Source organism: Camelus dromedarius, chromosome 2 (genome assembly GCF_036321535.1).
Source record: "Camelus dromedarius isolate mCamDro1 chromosome 2, mCamDro1.pat, whole genome shotgun sequence".
Classification (NCBI taxonomy): Eukaryota; Metazoa; Chordata; class Mammalia; order Artiodactyla; family Camelidae; genus Camelus; species Camelus dromedarius.
Genome location: NC_087437.1, coordinates 30,258,390 through 30,280,773, shown reverse-complemented (window position 1 = coordinate 30,280,773; position 22,384 = coordinate 30,258,390).

The following is a 22,384-nucleotide window of genomic DNA, read 5'->3' as shown; positions in this document are numbered from 1 at the left end:
CAGCTACAAGTATGGTGGATTCTTTAATATAATTAATGCAATTAAATAACAATTTTACTATGACAAGTGCTAATATACATTTCAAATATTTTGATTAAAAGTCTTAGAAGGATTTCTTTCATTTCTCCCAGTTTTCCCCTATAGACTCACTGGTTTAATGACCAAGAATGCAGTAATTAAACATTATTTCAGCATCATATGAAAGGGAAATATTTTGCTTTCAACAAGAAAGCACTTTAAAACTCAGTCAGATGTGGGTGTATATGCATAAGCAAACATGAATAAAGAAGAAAGAGACAGGTTATAGAGAATTTTAGAATCCTTTGTAAATTAATGTCATTAAGTCCACTTATCAGAATAAAGTATGGAATACCTTGAGGTGTTACGCTCAGCTGGTCACAGGAGAGTGCTAGAGCACCATTAAATTACCTGCTCTGAAATTACTGGAAGAACTCATGCACTAGAGAATGACTTAATGTGCTGGAGCAAGCTTTGCCTTGCACCGTTGATGGAAAGAGATAATAGCACATGCTGGCAGAAATTATAGTAGAATACCAAGTCTACTTTATAATATCTCCAGATGTTAAGAATGGAATGATAAAGTGTGACAGAGCTATCATGTGCTATAATTATTTTAATCTTTGCAGTGCTATTATAAAAGATTTCAATTTTGTTAAATTATCCTCTATATTTTAAAATTCCCTTTCAGCCAGCTCTTAACACTTCTACTAAATTGTTCCACATTTGTTGCAGGCAGCAATCTCTTGAACCAATGGGAATGTAATATGTGGACAAGATCACATTTAACAACCCTATTCTTCCTTGAAATAAAAGCTACATAACTGAGATGTGATTCTGAGTCCTTGATAATGGAAAGACTTTGAAGTCAAATTTTATTTCATAGAATTGCAATAACTTTATGCATCACAATTCATTTTTATGACTTAAAGAGTTGAATAATATACAGTTCCTATTTTCTAGACAAAAACACTAAAGCACCTCAGAATCCAAAAGAATTTATGTTAGTAACTACAAGAACTGCAAGCCAGATTTTTGGTTATCTAGATTCCACTAGCAAAAATAATGCTTCTTCACCCAATTTAATGATCAGTTTTATAAGGATCACATTATGATACTAAATCCACTTGAACTCAACATTTGAGAGTGCTGAGTAACATAATCAAGCATGAAAATTTACTAAGTACAGGGAACCCTTGGAAGAATGGTGTAATTATATAGAACTTCTATGAAAATTGTGAGGTATAAGGGAAGCTATAGATACATTACGCAGAGAAACACAATTAAACACAGCATTCTACATACAATTTGAGTGTGTAGGTTACAGGTTCCATCAAAAGATCTTCAGCTGTAAGGGTTCCGTCCCTATGACACAGACTGGGGAGGTGTGGTGCAGTTTCTACCGAGTTCTGAATTTAACATCAGGTCAAGCCACATCTCCTACGTTTCTCCAATGCCCAAGTCAGGTTATCTCAACTCAGTATCACTTATTAAACTATAGATTCGAGTATAAATAAATATGAAACATTTCCCAGTACTTAAAAGGCTTTTATAAAATGTAAGATTAATCAAATTTGTGTCCATGTCCACCCAGGAAGATTGCCAGCAAAGTCAGTAAAAAACTAAAAATCCTATTAAAGGATTTTTTCCCCCAGTCAGCCATATTAGAATTTATAGAAAGAGTCTAAGGTAATATTTTGAATACTATGCCTAGTAGTAAATATTAAGACCCAAACCTGAAAACTTGTTTAATGATGTAGAAGGATTATTTATTGAGCTATTAATTTTTATACTTCATTTATAGCTTAGAAGCATTGAAAATATGAGATGTGAAGGGAATATGCAGGCTGGTACAAAGGGTGTCTTGGTGATAAAATGTCTGGAGAGTACCTCAGTGCCTGGTAAGACCTCCCCAGGGGTTTTGGTCCTGCATGAGACCCAGAGACTAGAGGGACACAAGTGAACATTCCATCAACTCAAGGAGATAATGACTTGGAATTAAACTGCAGACTTAGAGAAAAATTTTAAATGTTTTGTTTTATTTCTCCTGGCACACTTGAATTTCTGTCAAGACGGGTTTATCTTACCACTCTGCTTCCCTCTCTGGTTAACTAAACTAAACAACCTGTACCATGATCCACACAAGGTGTAAGCGGCTTGCAGGGCTCTGGATGATCAAGAATCCTACATGCACTCTTTCAGCCCCTGCAAGACACTTCCTACAAAATACTCTCCTGGTTCTGTTCATGTCACAAGGGGGTCATGTCAGAGTGACAGGAACCTCTAGTAAGATATTGGAAATCAAGAACTAGGTCTGGAGAACAAGGGCATGAGGAGGGCTCCTCTGTCACAGACTCCAGTCTTACTGTGAAGGAGCAGGCAAGAAATGCCCCATCTGGACTAGACAGACCTTTCTCTGTCTCTTTTCAAAGGGCAATAGCACCAAATTCACACTTGAGAGGGTGCACACCAGAGAGAACTGGACAATGCTTAAATTGACTCTCACTCCCTCTGTTGGACCCAGTACCTCACGTGACCCATTTACACCTCCAGCTCTTGCTACTGATGGCCCTAAGCTATCTTGATTGCTCCTAAAATGACCAGTATTCCAAAGCTATTTTTTTCTCTTTAACCTTTCCCCGACTCCACACACATGCATCACCAAAACTACAATTTATGCAATGCATCTTGATTAGGTTAAGCAAGAAGGATAAATAGCCTATAGTATGGGAATGGCTCCCAAGAGTACTCAGTAAACAAAAGGTGTTTTTTTAATTGCTGATAAGTCAGGGAATAGGGATACCCTGTGGAGGGAAAGTGGGAGTGTACAAGTGCATAGCCATGAGCTGGATACCCAAGACTTTGCCTTTGGACATCAGAACAGCTTTCTGTTCTACAAAGTCTCCCACCACTTATCTTGCTCACTTGGCTGGAAGAAGGTATCTGAGAGCCCTGGTTTTTGCTCCTCTTTCCCTTTCCAGGAAGGCCTTGCTTAAGCGGAACACCCTGAGAGGTATAGCTTAAAGACACAGATTTTAAAAGGGGAGAAGGTATTTAGCAATCTTCAGAGATACTTCAGAATAACATCCTTTTTGTTTAGTTCTCTTCTTTTCTGCAAGATTATGTGAACACATTGTTTTGGCAAAGTAAAAGCCTTTTAGTCATTTAAATTAGCTGTTTGCCATTAATTTCCAGTTAATCTAGAACAAAATAACTGTTGATGGATGAACTCTGAGTTTATTTGGTTGCAATACTAAACTTTCTTTATATAATCATGTCTCAATTTGTTCATATTGAATGGCATTCCAATTAAAGCCTCAAAAATCTACAACATAACCATGGATTGTGATTCTAAATCCATCGGTAAATTGGCCATTTGGAGCTCAGCATATATCCTCCCACAGAATTGATGGTTCAGTAGAGTGAGCCCCCTAATTGTTCCAATTCAAAACATAGCAAGTGTTCAGGGCGTAAGGAGGGAATTAAGAGGATGGCTCTGGTGTCTAGAAGGAAATACAAGAAGTCTAAGAGAGTAGAGGGATTAAGGACTTAAGGACCCTGAAATAAAATTGCAGATTTGGCCAGTAGAGATGACTTCACATAATAAAAGCTCAAAGTTTCCATTATAGAACAGGCTTGGACCCATAGTGAGTAGGCTGGGGTAAGTTTAGTAAGAACCTAGAATTTTAGATTTAGGCATGTGGGATGTGGGATGGCAGGGTATGAAAACCCTAGGTGCTTCTGAACAGAGAACATATTTGCAATCTGGTTTTTGTAAACTAGAGGACACTACAGTATCGGTTCGTGGATTCAAGGTGACTGAGCTTCCTGGATAGGAAGTATGAACAAAGCATTGCTGAAAAAAGTGTGAAATTGATGGGGTCCACAGTAAATGCTTGTGAATCAGTCAGGATTGCTTCCTGACAGACTCAATGCCCAAATATAATGTGGAAACTAGCCATTACACTGGTACTGTGCCATATCACAAGTTAATAAAATGGACTTACTGACAATACACAGAATCAATCATCCATATATGTGGCTCTTCTGCAGAGGCAATTATAATTGCATCTATCTTGCCCAGCTGTGCCCAAACACAAATTTATCAGAAATCAATTTATGGATAAAATTATATACTTCCTAACTTACTACAAACTTCTGAAATAGAAACAGTATCATTTAAGTTGATTTAGTTTTTCAGGAGGAAGTAAGTGGACATTCACTAAAGCAAAGGTATACCTGAATTCTTTACAGGTTAGTCTTATCTGAGTAATGGAATAATAACTCTCCATAATAATCATGTAGTATAATGAGTTTTAAAAGAGGTATTAGTTTAATGGTTTCCCATTTTCTGTAATGTATTGAATCTTTTGAGGTATCAATTTTTTTTATCGCTCAGTATAGTTTTCAAAACATCAGAGTGCCATTAAAATTCTAATTAACTTCATGTACACTTAATATGATTTCCTTCCTTTGGAAAACAAGTCTTTGTTATTTAATTGAAAGCCCACTTGCCCTTAATTTCTCTTATTAGACAAGAATATTTTATTTTTTGATAACTTAAAGAATTATCTATTTTTGTCTTACTAGTTGTTACGGGTTGAGTTGTGTCCCCCATAAAAGATATGTTGAAGTTCTAACTTCAAGTACCTCAAAATGTCAACTTTTTTGGAAACATGGTCTTTGCCGATGCAGTCAAGTTAAGAAGTCATTAGAGTGTGTCCTAATCCAGTGCAACTAGTGTCCTTGTGAAAAGCAAAAACTTGGGCACAAAAATAGACAGGCACAAAGGAAAGACAACGTGCAGAGACATCAGGAGAACACATCGTGAAGACAGAGGATTGATGTGACGGATCTACAAGCCAAGGAATACTAAAGACTGCCCGCAAACCACCACAAACTAAGAGGCAAGAAACTACTCCCCTATAGGTTTTAGAGTGAGAACAACCCTCTTGATCCCTTGATTTTGGACTTCTAGCCTCCAGAACTGTGAGACAATAAATTTCCATTGTTTTAAGCCATCTAGTTAATGGTGACTCATTAAAGTAGTTCTAGGAAAATAATTACTAGTCAAGTTGAGATTTTTGTCAACTAAACAATGTCTCTGTATAACTTTCTTAGCAAAGACTCCATCTATATGCATTCCTTCACTTCAGGGGGACAGCTCAAACAATATCCAGCTGTGAGCTGTCACACCATCTCCCTCTGCCTTTCTGACATTTTCTCTCACAGAGCTGCAAATTACCAACAAGGATAACACAACAAACAAAACTGGGTTACCTAAGGCAAACTTAAAATCATCTTGAGAGGATAAAAAAAAAAAAAAAAAAAAACCTATCCAGAGGTTCTTCAAGCCCACTTTGTGTAATGTACCAAATGGATAATAAAATAATTGTGAAGAGGAAACTCAAAGAAACAACCTAAACGCAATAAATTTTATAGTTTTAAAAGTAAATAGGATAGAGATGATTAAATGGTACTTTATCAACGTTTTAGTGTTTCACATGGATAATATACTCATGTTTTATTGTATAATTAAATTTGATTGTGTAATTTACTCTGAGCTCGGCGGTGGCCATGGCAAAAGGAAGAGTCGGGCTTCCACACCGGCGGGACTCCCCAAATTTCCTTTCATCGTTGTGCCCACCTGCGCCCCCTGCTGGCTGCCCTGACGGCCTTTAGGCTACGAGGATCGCGGGGCCTTCTGGGCTTGGCGCGGACCCTGGGTAGCTGTCCCACTGCTCCTCCTTGGCAGGGAGCCCCTGCTTCCTGACCCCAGGGGCTCGACCCCACCCCAGACCAGGTCAACCATCAGTTGCAAATTACAAAAGAAGAATCTTCTACAGGAAAGAATCATCAATTGCCAGCCCAACAGGAAAAGATGTACATTGCATCCCCTATAAGAAATCAGCTATTCCAGGAACTTAGCCAATGAGAAACTGTTGTCACCCTGAACTTTCACATTTTCCAATGGGATTTCATTCAAAAAAAACCACTCTCAACTTCCTCATTTTTCTCTATAAAATAACCATTCATCTCCTCTGTTGGGCTTATCTATGGCTTTTGTTACAGCCTGCTTGTCCCAAATTGCAATTCCTCTGCTGTTTCCAAATAAACCCATTTTTTGCTGGTAAAATAAAAGAAATAACAAACAAAAAACTCTGTAATTTAACAAGAGTGAATAGAACCTTCAGCTTTGCTGATAATTATAATTTTTCACATTTAGATGAAGATTAATCCAAGAGAGCATTCTGTTAGCAGCCTGGTCACATAAAGCTATCTGTTAACTGAAGAAGGGAAATGAATCCAAAATGTTCTCCAAGGGACCTTATCTTTATTTATTTAACAGTATATCAAAACTACACTAATTATCTTTTTGTTAACTAAGTATGTCAATATTGAGCTATCAAGTCTTCATCTCCTTATTTAAAGATAGGTGGGCTACATCTATTCTCACTGCCAATATCCATATTGTTCTTTCTCCCTGCTGGACCACTTCAAACAATATTTGATGATGCATCAATAGATTAGAGTAGAAAGTAGAGCCAGGATTGTGTTTAGAAGATGGCCCATGCTCCTCGGCATGCTGTGGGTAAGGGGTCAGGGATTCCTATCACATCTGATAACAGTGGGGCCAGGCTCACAAAAGCTCCTTAGTCAGCCCCCATAGTTCCTTCTGGGTCCTGAACAATGCCAACTGGTTCATTTGGGGAGAACTGGGCATCTGTCACTGCAGGCCTGGGGCTGCAGAGTGGGAGTAAGAAGACTGACTGTGTGCTTATAGTTTATTAAAAGCAGCTTATGTCTACTCTCCCTCTTTTTTCCTGTCTTTCTTACTGGCTCTCCTTACTCTTTGCCTCTTTCATCTCCTTTCATGTCTCTTTACTGGAAATCAAGGAAGGTAAAGAGGGTGAGAGAACCAGGACTGGGGCTGGATCTTATTCCTCATCAAATGGTGAGGTAGAGGGTAAAGACTACACTGGGTGCAAAACTTAACAAAGGGGGAGCACCTGGAGAGGCAAAGCACAGTGAAGAGAGAGTACAAATATATTGAGCACAATGGAAGAAAGTAGTTGACAACTAGTAAGGGGTTCTAGCAGATGGGCAATGCTCAGGATGGGGTAATCTTGGGGCAGGAGCTACTAGTCATTGCCTGGATGTCTATCCATAGGAAATTAGAATTCCAGGTACTAAATTTGGGTCCAGGGACACAGCTCTAAGCTATAGAGAAGGAGAACTGCAGTCCAGGGAAGAGAAAATGACAAAAATATGGGGAAGGAACCAGACAAAAAGCTCACCTCTGAGAAATAAGACTTATGGCGCAGGACAAGTTGCAGTTCAGGAAGCAGAACAAGTAACTGTTGCTGGGGCACTTGGTTCTGAACTTGAATTTAATCATCAGCAGAGGAGCCTGGAAGTGGTCTGCTCTGAGACACTAACGCCATTGGGATAAGAAGTGCTAAACCTCACTAGAATGGAAATGGAAAGATTGAGGTGGTTAAGAATTCCTCACCCATTATTGGCTCAACCCAGAAATTGGGATGAGATGGGGCTTGTAGAAAAATGGCACTACTCCAAGATTTAGGGAAACAGAAACATGGGAAATGGAATTAGTTTGGGGAGAGATACTACATTTGTAAGATATTTCCTAAGTATTAATTTTTTAAAATATTGAAGTAAGTTTTAATTTTCAGCTAAATATTTTCATTTTATGACATTTATAAAACTTTTCTCTAGTATGAAATGTCTAGTACATTATACAGTGTAATGGTAAAGTCTTGTCTTCATCCACTCTTTCTACAGTTTTTTTTATTTACAGTATACATCCAGCCAAGTCTCCTCACTTATCTACTACGGAACTCCTTCTTTTAAAACTCTGATGCGTGGTGTAGTATATTTCATCTTTTATTTGTGCCTCCTACAGGACTATCTAAATGACTGTCTCCAATATCAACAACACCATCACCAGTCTGGACTCAGCCTCTCTATTCCTTTAAAAGTTGCAATTATTTAAACAAGGATGGGCTTTTGTGTTGTCATTCTTTAAAAAAAATATTTTGACCTAATAAAATTTTGGTTAAAATTAGAATCTAGATTAACATCTGTTTTGCTTGAATTATTTCCATACCCAATAAAATTTCATTAGTCAATAATTTTTTCCAGTTATTCATATAACTTTCAGGGACAGACAGTACTAATGAAAAATTTTGTATCTCTATGGTATTGGAAACTACACTGGATTATGACTTTCTTTTTCCCCTCCATATTCAGTTGGTAAAAACAAAGCTCTGCAATTTCTCTTTCTTTCTAGTAACACTAATACTGCCCAACTCCAGCTTTAACCATCACTCACCTGAACTCATCGCTCCTGACTAGTTTCCCTACTTCCAATTTCTTACATTTTTAATCTATACATATCCTATTTAGCTTTCTAAAACATATATGCATCAATATTTATTTCCTCTCTTAAATATTCAGTAGCCTCTAAGTGTCTATAAGAACAAAACCATACTTCTTAGTGTGGAACAGAAACTCCTTATAGCCTAGCCCTAACCAACTTATTTTTCCTCATGCTTCTCTGATGTGACCTTATCTGGTCACATCAAAATACTTGCCATATCTCAATCTGAGTATGCTATGATTTTTGTTTAGATTAACTTCTCTCATTTATCTTTTATAGAACTCCTTCCATAAGAGAACTCTTTATCCCTCTGTTCTTCTTATACAAAATCATCAAGGTGCTGATCAAATGGCACTTCCTTTGGAAAGCCTGCCGCGTCTTATCCCTTCTCTCTTCTCTCCTTCACCCAAGTCAAGTCATGCTTTGTGTTCCCAATACTCTGTACCGATCTCTCTTACAGCATTCATCCTATAACATCAGTTACATTTCATACATCCTTTTCCTCCACTAGGCCAGCTTCTGAAGATTATGTAACATGCCTTATTAATATTTAAAGATATAATATTTCAAAGGTGTTTTTCATCTGTTAGGTACTGAATATGTATCAATTCAATGAATAAAAAATAAACTCACATAAAACTTACATAAAACCATGATTGTGATGGCACTGGCCCTTTACTTTGTTCTCATTCATGTTTAAATGAATTAAGGAGGGTTTTTATAGACACAGAGTTTAGGAATTTTCATGATCTTCCATTGAGACAGCAATCCTAACAGTAATCCAGAAGCTGCCTTCATACATACATATGTACATACGTACATACATACATAGAATTTTTCAGCTGAAGGTCATAATAAGCCTTCACTAAAGACTTGCACAGTATTTCTCGTATCATTTATATACTTCATTGCACTGTGTAGGTTTTTCATGTTGTTTACTTTTAAATAACCTTGAATTGGTATGTCCATGGTAACCAGACAGTGTATAAAATCTAAGAAAATGTTAATGGTTCTCTCCTCCAATTTTAAGAAGCACTTCCCTGTGATGTTAAAAGCCTAAATTACTAGATTTTCCCTCTTTGAAAGTCTCTTTTAAAGGGAAATTTCTAAAATGGAAATCACTTCTTATAAAACAGCAAAAATTACACAGCAGAAATTTTACATCTATAGTGGATAATCTATTGGTGCAAACACAAGCTTCAGTATCTTATTTGTTAAAAAATACCTCTTAGATTTAGTAAAATTATCCCAGTTAATTGCATTGTCTTGTAAAACAAAAGATAAAGGGAACGTGATTTTAAAGGGGGGATGGAGGTTCTTTTCATAGCCTATCATGTGACCTTTCAAGCTCAAATGTACTAGCCAGAATAACCAAGGCTGCAAGAATGAAGATGAATGATTTTGGAAGGCCCTCCAAATAAACAGTTGAACATAGCAAAACAAAGACATTCATTCCTTCTACCAGTGGTACAGGGGGAAAATGGACACAATTTCAAAAAGGTCTATGCATTCATAAATTAAAGTGTTGAACTTTATTGCCAAAGAAAGGATGTTCAGAACAAAACTGACTGTTGGGCGTGATATATACACTTGATGTTATGAATGCTTAGTAAATGCCAAGCACTATTGTTTACCCATGTTAACTCAATTTATCCTCACAATAAAGATTGGAGGTAAATCTATTATCTCCATTTTACAAAAGAGGAAATGGAAGCACAGAGAAGTTAGTAACTGTTCCAAGGCCACATTTCTAGCAGTTGGCAGAGCTAGGATTAAACCTGGGAAGCCTGCTCCTGACTCGATGTTTTACACTTAGGACCACACTGCCATGGTATAAGCCTGAAGTAGTCAAGATGCTGAGCTAGAAGAACATAGGTCTGAAACTTAAGGTAAATCTTATGCATCCATAGATATTAGGCTCTTTTTCCAGAAGGAAAAATTTAAGTCAAACTTTATTTGAAAATTGGTAGTAAGGCCAAATTTTCTGCAATGGAGGATATATTTAATTTTACAGAAACAATGTTTTAATTTATTTCCTTATCCCAACTACTAGGAGTACTGAATAAAAAATTTTGGCCTCTTTTCTACTTGAAATAGCATATGGATCATATAATTTCAATATAGATTTAATTCAAATTCTGACCATTGGGAATTGTAGGAAGCCTTTTTATGTATGGAGAAATTAAAACTTTAAAAGAAATAAACTAAAGAATATCCAAATGAATCTATTCTGGTTTATATATGTGGCATCAATCCCAAATGCACCATTAACGTAGAAAATGTTTGAACATTTCGGCACTAAAAATATGAGGCATTTCTCCCTCTCTCTCTTTTTCTCTCTCTCTCTCTCTCACACACACACACACACACACTCTTACATCAAAATAAGTTTCATCACCCCTTACACAAAACTGATATGAAAATCTTATTTACAAAAGAGGTGATGAGAAGAAGATATCAGAACTTGGATCTCCTTACTCCTAACCCATCACACCTCTTGTGAAGAAGCATTAGTGTCAAAAAGCACTTATAAAGTATCACTATTATCTGAAGTGGTGTGTTAAGAAAAAGTGCATAGAGAGCAACAAGTGGTTATTACATTTTTCTGAGAGGATGCGGACACTCGATGAGTCAGGGGCTTGTGGAGGAAAACATGGACTTCCCACATACTTGTGTAAATGTTTTTATGAAAAAAACAAGAAAATGTAGGCTTGAGGGAGAGACTCAGAATTCAATGATTCTTAGATTCGACCTTTTCCTTACTTTCTATTGCTTCTCTATGAACTATTTTAGAAGGTGAAAATTTGTACTTTTCACTTTGCATCAAGTTTATTTCAACTTCCTTGTGAGGGCATTTCAAATCAAGTAAGGTATGCCACTTAGCTTGAATTAGGAACTTCCTCGTTAGCCAAGGCTTCCACAGAATTATAAGGGGAAATTGGTAAAGACAAAAACTTTTCTAACTTTCAGGGTTTTGTGCACAAAGGCACTATAAGACTAGCTCTAGGGAGTAAACCTCTACAAAAGATAGTATGTGTTTAGCCTTGGTCACACAGAAACAGCTTTTACAATCCCCTGTTAGTTGCACTGTATTTCATGATAATAAAAACCTCTATCCATAATAGTCACAGGGTCATTGTAAAAAAAAGATGGAAATAGAGAATCTGAAAATTCAACATTTTACTAAAGGTCAGTGGTCTTTTTTTTCTCCAAAGTCTCTTGACAGAACTTGTGGTCCCTTAATATGAACTGACTAAAGTATATGTGTACTCTTCTTTCATACCAAAGTGCGATTTTGGTGTAAGGGATATCAGGATAGATGCCCCTACCCCTTTGCACCTTGATGCACATCAGTAGATAGGGATCCACCAGGGTCACAGAGATCACACAGGAATGTCAAGAATGCCACTTCTCACTATCTAAACATACCCCTGCCCCCAAAGAACCTGCAGAGATGTGAGCTACGAGAAATGGTGCTATTATATATGATGTGTCCATGCAAACAGAAGATGACTGCAAACCCAAAAACTGAGGTCCATTTAATATATCCTCTGTGATAACCATTGATAAAAGATGCCAGATATTACAAAGCAGAGGCAGCATTCTTCAGGGGAACGAAGAGAAGAGGAATGCCATCCAACACAGGTTCAAAATACCAACTCACGCTTACCCTGAACCTGTTGAGTTCACTTCTTCGTTCCCTCAGTCCCTGGCCCCCTTTGAAGCCCTTCCAACACAGTGATCTCTTTGAGAGGATGACATTAAGGTTATTTCTGAACCATTGAGCAGAAATTAGTCTGGTTGTATCTTATGTTTTATTATATAAGGCCAACTTATAGAACTATGGTCATATTATACACTTGCCCCTGATGAGCCATTATTTGCAGATCTATCCTGATTATAGAGTAATCACATTTGCTGCTTCTATCCCAAATGATTAGTGCCGGCTTTGTAACACAATACAGTGCTATGATTGTCCTGAAACCACATTCATTATTAATCAACGATGGTCATATGGCTGGATGACTCTATTCCAAAAGCATAAATAACCTATTAAAATTTGCAAAGGGGTGATTCTGCTTCCTCCATTGTCGGAATTATTTTTATTTTAAGATTTTTTAGAAGCACACAATCTCCTTCTTTTTAATAAAAAACATGTATTCTTCCAAATGAGCCACCATTTTATAAATAACCTTCCTTTATGGTTAAAAATGGATCTAACACAGCTTATCTTCTTTCTCTGCACTGAGTATTATGTGCAATTTATGTCTCTAAATGATTGAAAAATGGCAAAGAGCCTCATCTGTGGGCCGACTGATCAAGAGCTAGCACGCTGCATGTGCTTACATATTCTACTGAAACGATCCAAGGGCAGACAAGGGATGTTGTCCATTATTATAACTGTCTTCCTGTCATAGAGTGAGGCTTTAATGTGAGTTAAAGTTAAAAAAAAAAAACTATGTAAATTATGGTCTCAAAAGACTGTAATTTTGGAATAACGGACTGAATCCACGTTGAGATGCCAACTGCTTTTAAGTAAGTCATCTACAGAAGCAGCATCTAAAGTGAAACTTCCGCTGTACAAATGACTTGCGAAAATGCTAGTTATTGCTTTAATTATTGTTTTATTTTGCTAAATTCACTGTATGTTTTTTCATAAAGAGTTCTTTTCAAAGAAAGATTTTGAACTTTCTAATCACCTCATGCTCTCTTGCCATGGAAAGGAAAGTCAGGAGAATATCATTAATAGTGATAGTAAAAATAATAAAATATGATTTCTAAAAGGAAAAGGAATTTTCTTGTCTAAAAAAGTTAACAACTATATACAGAATATTTAATATTAGCATTTTTAAAAGCTTCTTAGTACTAGAGAAATTGAAGAACTAAGGTAAGCCAATTGTGAAGTAAAAATCTCTGTATGATAATATATATGCTTTAAAATATATGAAGTATTACAAAAGACCAATTGCAAAACCTCTTTTAAGATGATGCTGTTACTCATTACAACTATATGTTAATCTAGCAATTTGAGAAGCTCTATTCATAAGACTTAACATTCACCACCCTTCCAATCCCATCAGTGCTAAGATAACTTTTGCTCTTGTTGAAATTAAAAATACTAACTTTTGCCACATCGCACTAAAACAAGAAGAGGTCCATTAGAATGACCGGAATAGGATACAATTATCATAAGCACATCATATATATTTACTGATGTATCAGAAGTGCAGATATTCAATTTGTTTCTCTATATATGGACTTGGTTTCTATTTTAAGTCTCCGTCTCTACTTTAAGGTAGAAAAGTTAATCTAGTCACTTGTAAATAAATTATTCAAATTCACTATTCTCTTAGTCATTTTAGTTTGAAACTCAGTAATAGAGGATTTTCCCTGAGGCTGATTTTCAGCTGTGAGTGTACTCAGTGGTGCAAAATTAATGGGGAGAGCTACTCATTTCTCAGTCATTAGCCTCTCCACACTGGAATCCACAGTGAGGCAGCATCTGCCACCTGGCTTCCAGCTCACAGACCATGCCACCCCATCTGCCTCCTCCCAGAACCCTTTTCACCTTTTAGTGCTCAGTGTCAAATCTGGGCGAATTTTGGCCTCACCAGAAAATATCTGGCTATTCCACTAGCTCTTTAGGGGATATGGACTGTCTGAGGCTGCATTTTATTTCAGTCCCGAGAAGGAGGAAAGGGCAGCCCCCTCCTCCACTCAACATACACATGTATGCCAGCACCCAGCTCTTTTCCTTATAGCTTTCTTCTCTCCCTTCCCGGCTCAGAGGACTCTTACATACTTGAAGGCCAAAGAAGTAAACTCGTTCTGCCAGATCCCATCTTCATTCACATCTTTCCTGGACTATTCACTTTGATTTTATAAACCAATAACGTGACTTCCTTTAGCTTCTGATTATGCACTCCTTTTGGGAGACAGAGGCTCCCATCTATGAGCTCAAATGGGGAAGGTCACCAGGTGAAGATGAAGCAAAAAAAAACCACAATGGCATCCACCTGTATCTAACTGTGTTATCATGCAGCAGCTGCCTATGAAGTGTGCCAGCTACTTATCAACTGTGCCAGCCTCTTTTTTCTCTAGTTGCTCATAGATCAGTGCCCACCAAAGGACATCAGATAAGGAACTGGACACTAAGTCACCAGTAATAAAAGAATATACTGAATTTAGTTCCCCAAATGGATAGAGCCCTCTGAAAAACCTTTTTAACAGGTCTCATTTGACCTATAAACCTGAAGGCTTTCACTGGGAATGGTCCGAGCAGCACCCTCCCATGGGCTGGCTCAGGGTTATACTGCAGATGAGGTTACAAATGCTGGCAAGTGGGGACGCAGGGCAAAGAGCTAATGGCTGGACTTCAGGTGCTGGAGATGGCTTGGATGGGCTGCAGTGCATCTGTGGGGAGCTCATGAGCAGGCAGGGCTTTGCCAAGCGAGGTAGACAGGAAGTAAGATCAGATGCCACAGCTCTGTCTTTATCTCTTTACATTTCACTGATCACAAAGGATCTCTTAGAATGAATCGATGGATGGATAGATGGATAGATAGATAGATAAAAAAAAAAAAAAAAGAAAAAAGGTGGCCCAGAATGAGGGCCAGTTCCTTGATAGCTATTCATTGTTTACACATATCCTTCATCCATATTTAAACTTACAAACTGAAACAGAAACATGTTTCCATCCACCTAAGGCAACTATCTCTTATATAAGATACCTTCATCACCTATCAAAAAAGAGAAGACCCCCGAATCCCATGTCACCATTTCCAACCTGAAGTAACGCTCATTCTTCTTCCAGTAAAGCCACAATCCCCCTTTGATATTTCCAACTAAAGATTACTAGATTTACAACTACCGATAACTCTTATACTAAATAGTAGAGACAGTGGAGAGGGGGGAAACTAGTTAATATGTACAAATATCATCATAATAAAGCAAGGAAAATATATGCATAACTAATCCTCATTTTTGCACTTGATTACAAGGTTGCAGTTGATAATGATTAACTTTGTTTTTCTAGCATCTATTACATATTCTCTTTTTTCTCTGCTAGTCCCACAGGTGGGCATGGTGCTTTATGAGTCATACTTTCATTGCTAAAGGAATTTAGCCCTTAATTTTCTTCTCTGTATTTCTATAGTCTTCACTTTTACTACTGGGTATAGAAGTACTAAAAGGCACTCCAGGAATGCTAGTTTCTAGGATTAGATCTCCTCTCTCCCATTGTGAAGCACAAATACTATTTCCTTTTGATAATCCGAATCAAGATCCCAAGCTAACACAGTAAATTCCTTCTTTGCCTGCTGGTGAAGAGGGACTAGAAGCTCCAAATGGCCGGATGAAAGCCTGTATTAGTTAGTAACGAACACCTCTAAATCAACAGAATCCAAAGTAGTAGGACAAGAGGCAGAAATTCTGTAAGGGATTTATTGATAACAGTGGGAGGAGTCATGACCACTTTTGCCCCCTGGCTCTCCATGATTTCTGGCTAAGAAAGATACACCGTATCTTTCATATCATACTGGTAACAGTTGAAAGCACATACTGCATCTTATAGGAAAGGACCCCCTCCTCAAATGTTGTTATCCAACTGACTCCATAATTGAGTCTTTAACAGGGACTTTCCTCTTGCTATCAGGCCACTTACTGCTGCATGACAAGGTAAATGGCAAGACAGGGAACTGGTTAAAGTGTGGGGTATCCTGATGGTGAATAAGGTATTTAAAATCTGTGGATTGTTCTAAAATTTATATACATAGTCAGTGAAGTAGAAAAAAAAAGCTTGAACAGAAAAGAATAAAGTGGAAGGAACCACTCTACCCAATATTAAGGCCTACTATGTAGTTATAGTAATCAAAGCAGTGTGGTATTGGTGGAAGGAAAGATACATGGACAAATGAATCAGAATAAAGAATCCAGAGACAGACCTACACATATACAGCCAGCTGATTTCTGACAAGTGGGCAAAAGCATTTCAACTGAAGAAGGACAGCCTTTTTAACAAATGGTACTGGAACAACTGAATCCATAGGCTTCTCTCTCTTTCTCTCTCAAGCGTGAGCACACACACACACATGTGAACCTCAGCCTAAACTTTGTATCTTTTATAAAAATTAACTCAAAATAGATCGCAGGTTAAATGTACAATGAAAACTATAAAACTTTTAGAATAATAACATAGGGAAAAAAAACACTTGGGATCTAGGTCCAAGCAGAGTTTGTAGACTTGACACAAAAAGCATGACCCCTAAAAGGAAAACTTGATCATTAGACCTCATCAAAGTGAAAAACATTTACTTTGTGAAACATCCTATTAAAGGTATAAAAAGAACATTTATATTCTGAGAGAAACCACATATCTGACACAGGACTATTATTTAGAACTTTCAAAATATAAAGAACTCTCAAAATTCAACAGTTAAACAAAGAAGAAACAAACCAATTAGAAAATGGACAAAAGGTACGAATAGCCATTTCACTCAAGAGGATGTATAATAATAAGTAGGCACATAAAAAGATACTCAACATCACTGGCCATTAGGGAAATGCAAATTAAAACCACAATGAGACATCACTATATATCTATAAGAATAACTAATACAAAAAGTAGTGAAACGCCAAATGCTGTAGAGAATAAAGAGAAACTAGATCACTCATTTTTTCTCTAGTGAAATGGAAAATGATACAGCTACTACGGAAAACAATCTGGTAGTTTTCTATAAAATTATACATTCAATTTCCATATGACCTAGCAATTGCACTCTTGGGCATTTATCTCAGAGAAATGAAAACTTATATTCACACAAGCTATACAGGAATGCGCATAGTCCCAAACTGGAAGCAATCCACATGTCTTTCAGTAGGTAAATGGTTAAAAAAACTGCAATACATTCATACCACAGAGTATTATTCAGCAAGAAAGAGGAATGAACTATCGATAAATGCAACAACTTGGATGAACTGCCAGGGAATTATACTGTGTGGAAAGAGCTACTCCCAAAAGGTCATATGATATATCACTTCATTTATATTACATTATTGAAATAAAATTATAGAAATGGAGACAAGATTAGTGGTTGCCTGGAGTCAAAAGTAGGGGCGTGGAAGAGAGGAGAGAGTGGCTATAAAAGGGCAACATAATGGATCCTTGTGGTGATGAAAATATTCAGTATCTTGACTGTATCAGTGTCAATATCCTAGTTGTGATGATACTGATGGCAAGAGCATGCCAAGCTGGAAAAGCAAATCTTTATCCAGAGTAAATATTTGTTCCCAAGGAGCCAAATTGCTGTTCTCTCCATGAAATAGGGGTATAGTGTGATTAACCTATACCAAATGGCTGCCTGGTACTCCTGGGGAAATAGTACCACACAGGTGGCTCAATACTAGACTACTGTTGACAGGTGAGGTACTTTGCAGACACGTTATCCAGATCAGCCTTGGTGAAGGGAAACTCCTGTTTTCAAGGCCCTGCATAACCTCCTTCCCCCTATGTAGATCCTTTATTTATGAGTCTGTTAAGCAAGCACTGCAGCTTGTAAGCAACCACTGACTTTTATCCATGTAATGTCTCCTCTTGTCCACCTGATTATTGAGAACCCCCTCTGCAGTGGGTGCTCTTTGCTATTCTACCTTCTTTGTGTTACCATTTAACTTTTTTTAACTTCTGTGTGTCCTTTGTTTTCTTTGAGTCACTTTCATAGCTCATCCAAATGGGAATATTTTTCTTTTTTTTTTTTTTACTCAATCTGACATTCTCAACTTTTAATTAGGAAATCTTACTCATTCACATTATAGGGAATTAGCAAAAGGAAATAAAGTAAATAAATGTAATAACAAGAAACATGCTAACATGTTTTGTGTACCAACTATGTCAAAAAATAACATCTTTGTCAAGCCTGTGAATTATGCCTAAAAGCTTACAAACCATTTAATACCTATAGTACACCTAAATATAAAGCTATTGAATAAATGTTAGTTACTAGGCTAGTTGTCTAGTTTTGAATCATAAATACAGTTACTATAGTGTTTAAATAATATATTACATATATTTAAATATTATAAAATAAATGTAGCTTCATGTCTGAGTTATCTTTGGATTTTTCTAATATCATCTACAAATTTATTTTCACCATCAAATAATGAGTCAGAGTCAGAGAGACTACAAAGCAGTATCACCAAACTCATTTTATGAACGAGAAAACTGAGGTAAGTAAGCAGTTGGATATTTGTGTCTGAGGTTCAGGAGTGAGGTCAAGGGCTTAGCAATCAGCATAAACATGGCATTTAAAGTTAGGAAACTAGACAGGATCCCAAAGGAAAGAGTGTAAGCAATAAAAGGAAAAGTCAAAGAACTAAGTCTTAGGATGTTGTAAAATTTAGGTATCAAGTTGCTGAAAAGCAGCAGGCAAAGAAGTCTAAGAAGGGGCATCTAGACAATCAGATCAGTCACCGGGAAGTCATGTGCAGAAAGTGTTTCAAGGTGGAGAGATCAACTGCGTGAAGTGCTAAAGTGAAGCCTGAAAATGAATGAGTGAATTTAGCAATGTGGAAGACATGAAGACTTGGAAGGAAGAAACCTTGTTTTCCTCCCTTCCAAACAACTTTCCAAAGGAGACATACACATGGCTGCGAGATTGCCCATGCATCCTTCAAGGGAACTTAATCATTCAGATTATGATGAACAGAGATGTAATACCGATCATGAAAATAACAGCTCTGGGTTGAGTATTCACTTTAGCTGGCACTGTGTTAGGCATTTAGAAGATATTAGCTTTGTTAACATAGAGATTATTACCCACTGATTTGCAGTTGAAGAAATTACCTGCTAGTTTGCCTATGAGGAAACTGAGGTTCAGAGAAATTAAATAATTTTCCCAAGTTATTTAGTTAATAAATAGTAGAACTGAATTTGAATTTGAAGTTTCTTGAACTCAAAGCTTACAAATTCTACCCTACTACAATTATATATTGATAGAGATACGCATCTAGTTACATGTATGTGTCATTATAACAATAATTAAAAAAAAAAACAACCAAAGAGGATGAAAAGAGAAAAACTTGGAGGCATAATTTTATACTAGAAGGGCCAAAACCACCAGGGAAATCTGTCTTCAAGCCAGATAGTGTTGATTGTTGTCTAAATAACACGGACTTTAAGAAGGGAAAAAAAAAATCACTACATTTATAACTAGGTCAGGTATCTCTCCATAACATCATTAGGAAAACTGTTCCAGCGAATTAAAAGAAGATAAGCTTGTTTCCATAAATACACGCCTACGGACACAAACTTTCAGAATCATTAAGATGCAGATAGATGTTCACCAGTCATTGTCAGAAGTTAGAACCTCTATGAACTTATCAGCATGCATTTTTCTATCCTGCACCTATTTGTACAAGGTTGGAACTGGGTTTATTGTAATTTAACAGTCTCTTTTCATGTCTTTGCCCCTCTCCCTCTCTGTCTCCCTCTTTCTCTCTTTCCATATATATTTTTTCTATATTCTCTCTGTACATTTATAATAATTAAAATATATATTTAAAATATTAGAAACATATATTCTGAGAAAGAAAAAGAGAATATGGAGGGAATATATATTGAGAGAGATTCAGCAATTAAAGCTATTTTAACAATAGCTGGGAATCTTACAGGTGCATTACTTATTTTCTCATCCTAATTTTGCTACCAACTCACTAAGATTAGTATTTTCCAGGGGTTTGTTTTGTTTTTCTTTGCAGTAATTTACTGTAGAAAGTTTACAATTTAATAACAAACATAAGCTCACTCGTGAACAAATCAAACTGGTAACAATGTCTGCTCAGAGCATTTTCTTCTAACTGCAAATCCTACACTGTGTTAAAATGCATATGGATGATGTGGGTATGACTTACTGCCCTTTGTTTTCATTATTCCTGTAAGTCTGCTTTTAATTTGTTATTTATATGAGTTGCTTCCAGTAAGCAATCACTTAGTGCTATTGTAAATACAAAACTGAAGAAAATATGAAATGAAAATATAAGCTTTAGGAAATCATATTCAACCGCAACAAAATTTCATTGTATTCTAAGTGAAGTAAGCCAGAAAGAGAAAGAAAAATACCATGATATAATTTATATGTGGAACCTAAAAAAAAAAAAAAAAAAGTAAACCTATTTACAAAACAGAAACAGACTCACAGACATAGGAAACAAGCTTATGGTTACCAGGGCAGATGGGGGTGGGAAGGGATAAACTGGGAGCTCAAGATTTGCAGATATTAACATATATAAACTAGATAAACCACAAGTTCATACTGTATAGCAAAGGGAATGGTACTCAATATCTTGTAGTAACTTATGTTGAAAAAGAATATGAAAACGAATATATGTATTGTCATGTATGACTGAAGCATTGTGGTGTACACTAGAAATTGACACAACATTGTAAACTGACTATACTTCAATAAAAAAATATGCAATAGAAAATTTTGTAGTAAATTATATCATAGAAGAAAATGGTCATGACTTTCATACAAAATATTTCAGTAATATAAAGAGACAAAGAAAATAATTTAAGATTATCACTGTAAATTTGATGCTGGCATTATTTCTAAAATAAAGGAAAAAAAGGAACTAACATTTGATTACCCATTACATGCAGCAAACCCTAACAGATATTTCACTCTTTTATCCAGTAAATATGTATTCAGATTCTACAACAGACCAGATACTAAGCATTAAGAGTGCATTAGAGAGAAAAGCAAAAGAACCAGAAAAATCCACACACTTATAGAGGTTTAATTCCCAAATTAATCATACTGCAAGTGATACCATCAAGAAAGTAAAAGAACATGCCACAGAATGGGATAAAATATTTGCAAATCTTATATACCTGATGTATGTTTATTTATGTATATATTCACTATATCTAAGTATTATCTCTATTTTCTAAATTAGAAAACTCAAGCATAGAGAAATTAATCAACTTGTCTAAGTTTGCACATCTTATTAGGGGGCAAACAAATCTGAATTTGAATTAGATTTCCCCCAAACTCATTCTCTTCCACTGTGCTACATACAACATTTTCCGCATTACATATCAACTGCCTAATTAACAAAAGATTTATAGATCTGCTTTTTAACTCCCCAGGATAAGCCACAAATTGAACGCAATACCAATAAAAATAACAGGAGTGGGTTTTTCTGGAGTTAGACAAGTTGATTATAAAATTCAGAGAGAAAAACAAGCAAGAATATGCAGGAAATCCCAATAACATGTACAAAGGGAGCCAACTAGCCATGTGAGACTGAAAAACATTATGAAATTTCTGCAGTTAAAACAGTATAGTATTTACAATTAAACAGACCAAAGAAAAAGGATAGAAAATTTAAAAACAGACCTAATTGCACATGGGTTTTTTAAATGAAATTGATTAAGTTTATGGATATCTAATTCACATACCATGAAATACACACATTTAAAATTTCTAATTCATTGTTTTATGGTATATTCACAGAGTTAAGCAACCATCACTACATTCAAATTTTAGAACATTTTATCACTCCTAAAAGAAACCATGTACCCATTAGCAGCCAGTTACTATTACCCAGCTCAACCCCGACTGCAAGAGATTAGACAACCGCTAATTTAGTTTTCAGTCTCTATAGATTTCACATGAAATGACATTATCCAATAAGCAGTCTTTTGTAGCTGGCTTTTTTTCACTTAGCATAGTGTTTTCAAGGTTCATCCGTGCCATAGTATATATCAGTACTTTATTTTTTTGTTGCATAACAACTTATTTTTTATGGATACATCCTATTTATTTATTCATTCATCACTTGCTGGATATTTGAGTTGTTTTCATTTTTTGGCTATTATGAAGAGAACTGTGAAAATTCATGCATAGATTTTGTGAATACTTGTCTTTGTATTTCTCTTGGATATATACTCAGGAATGGAGTTTCTGG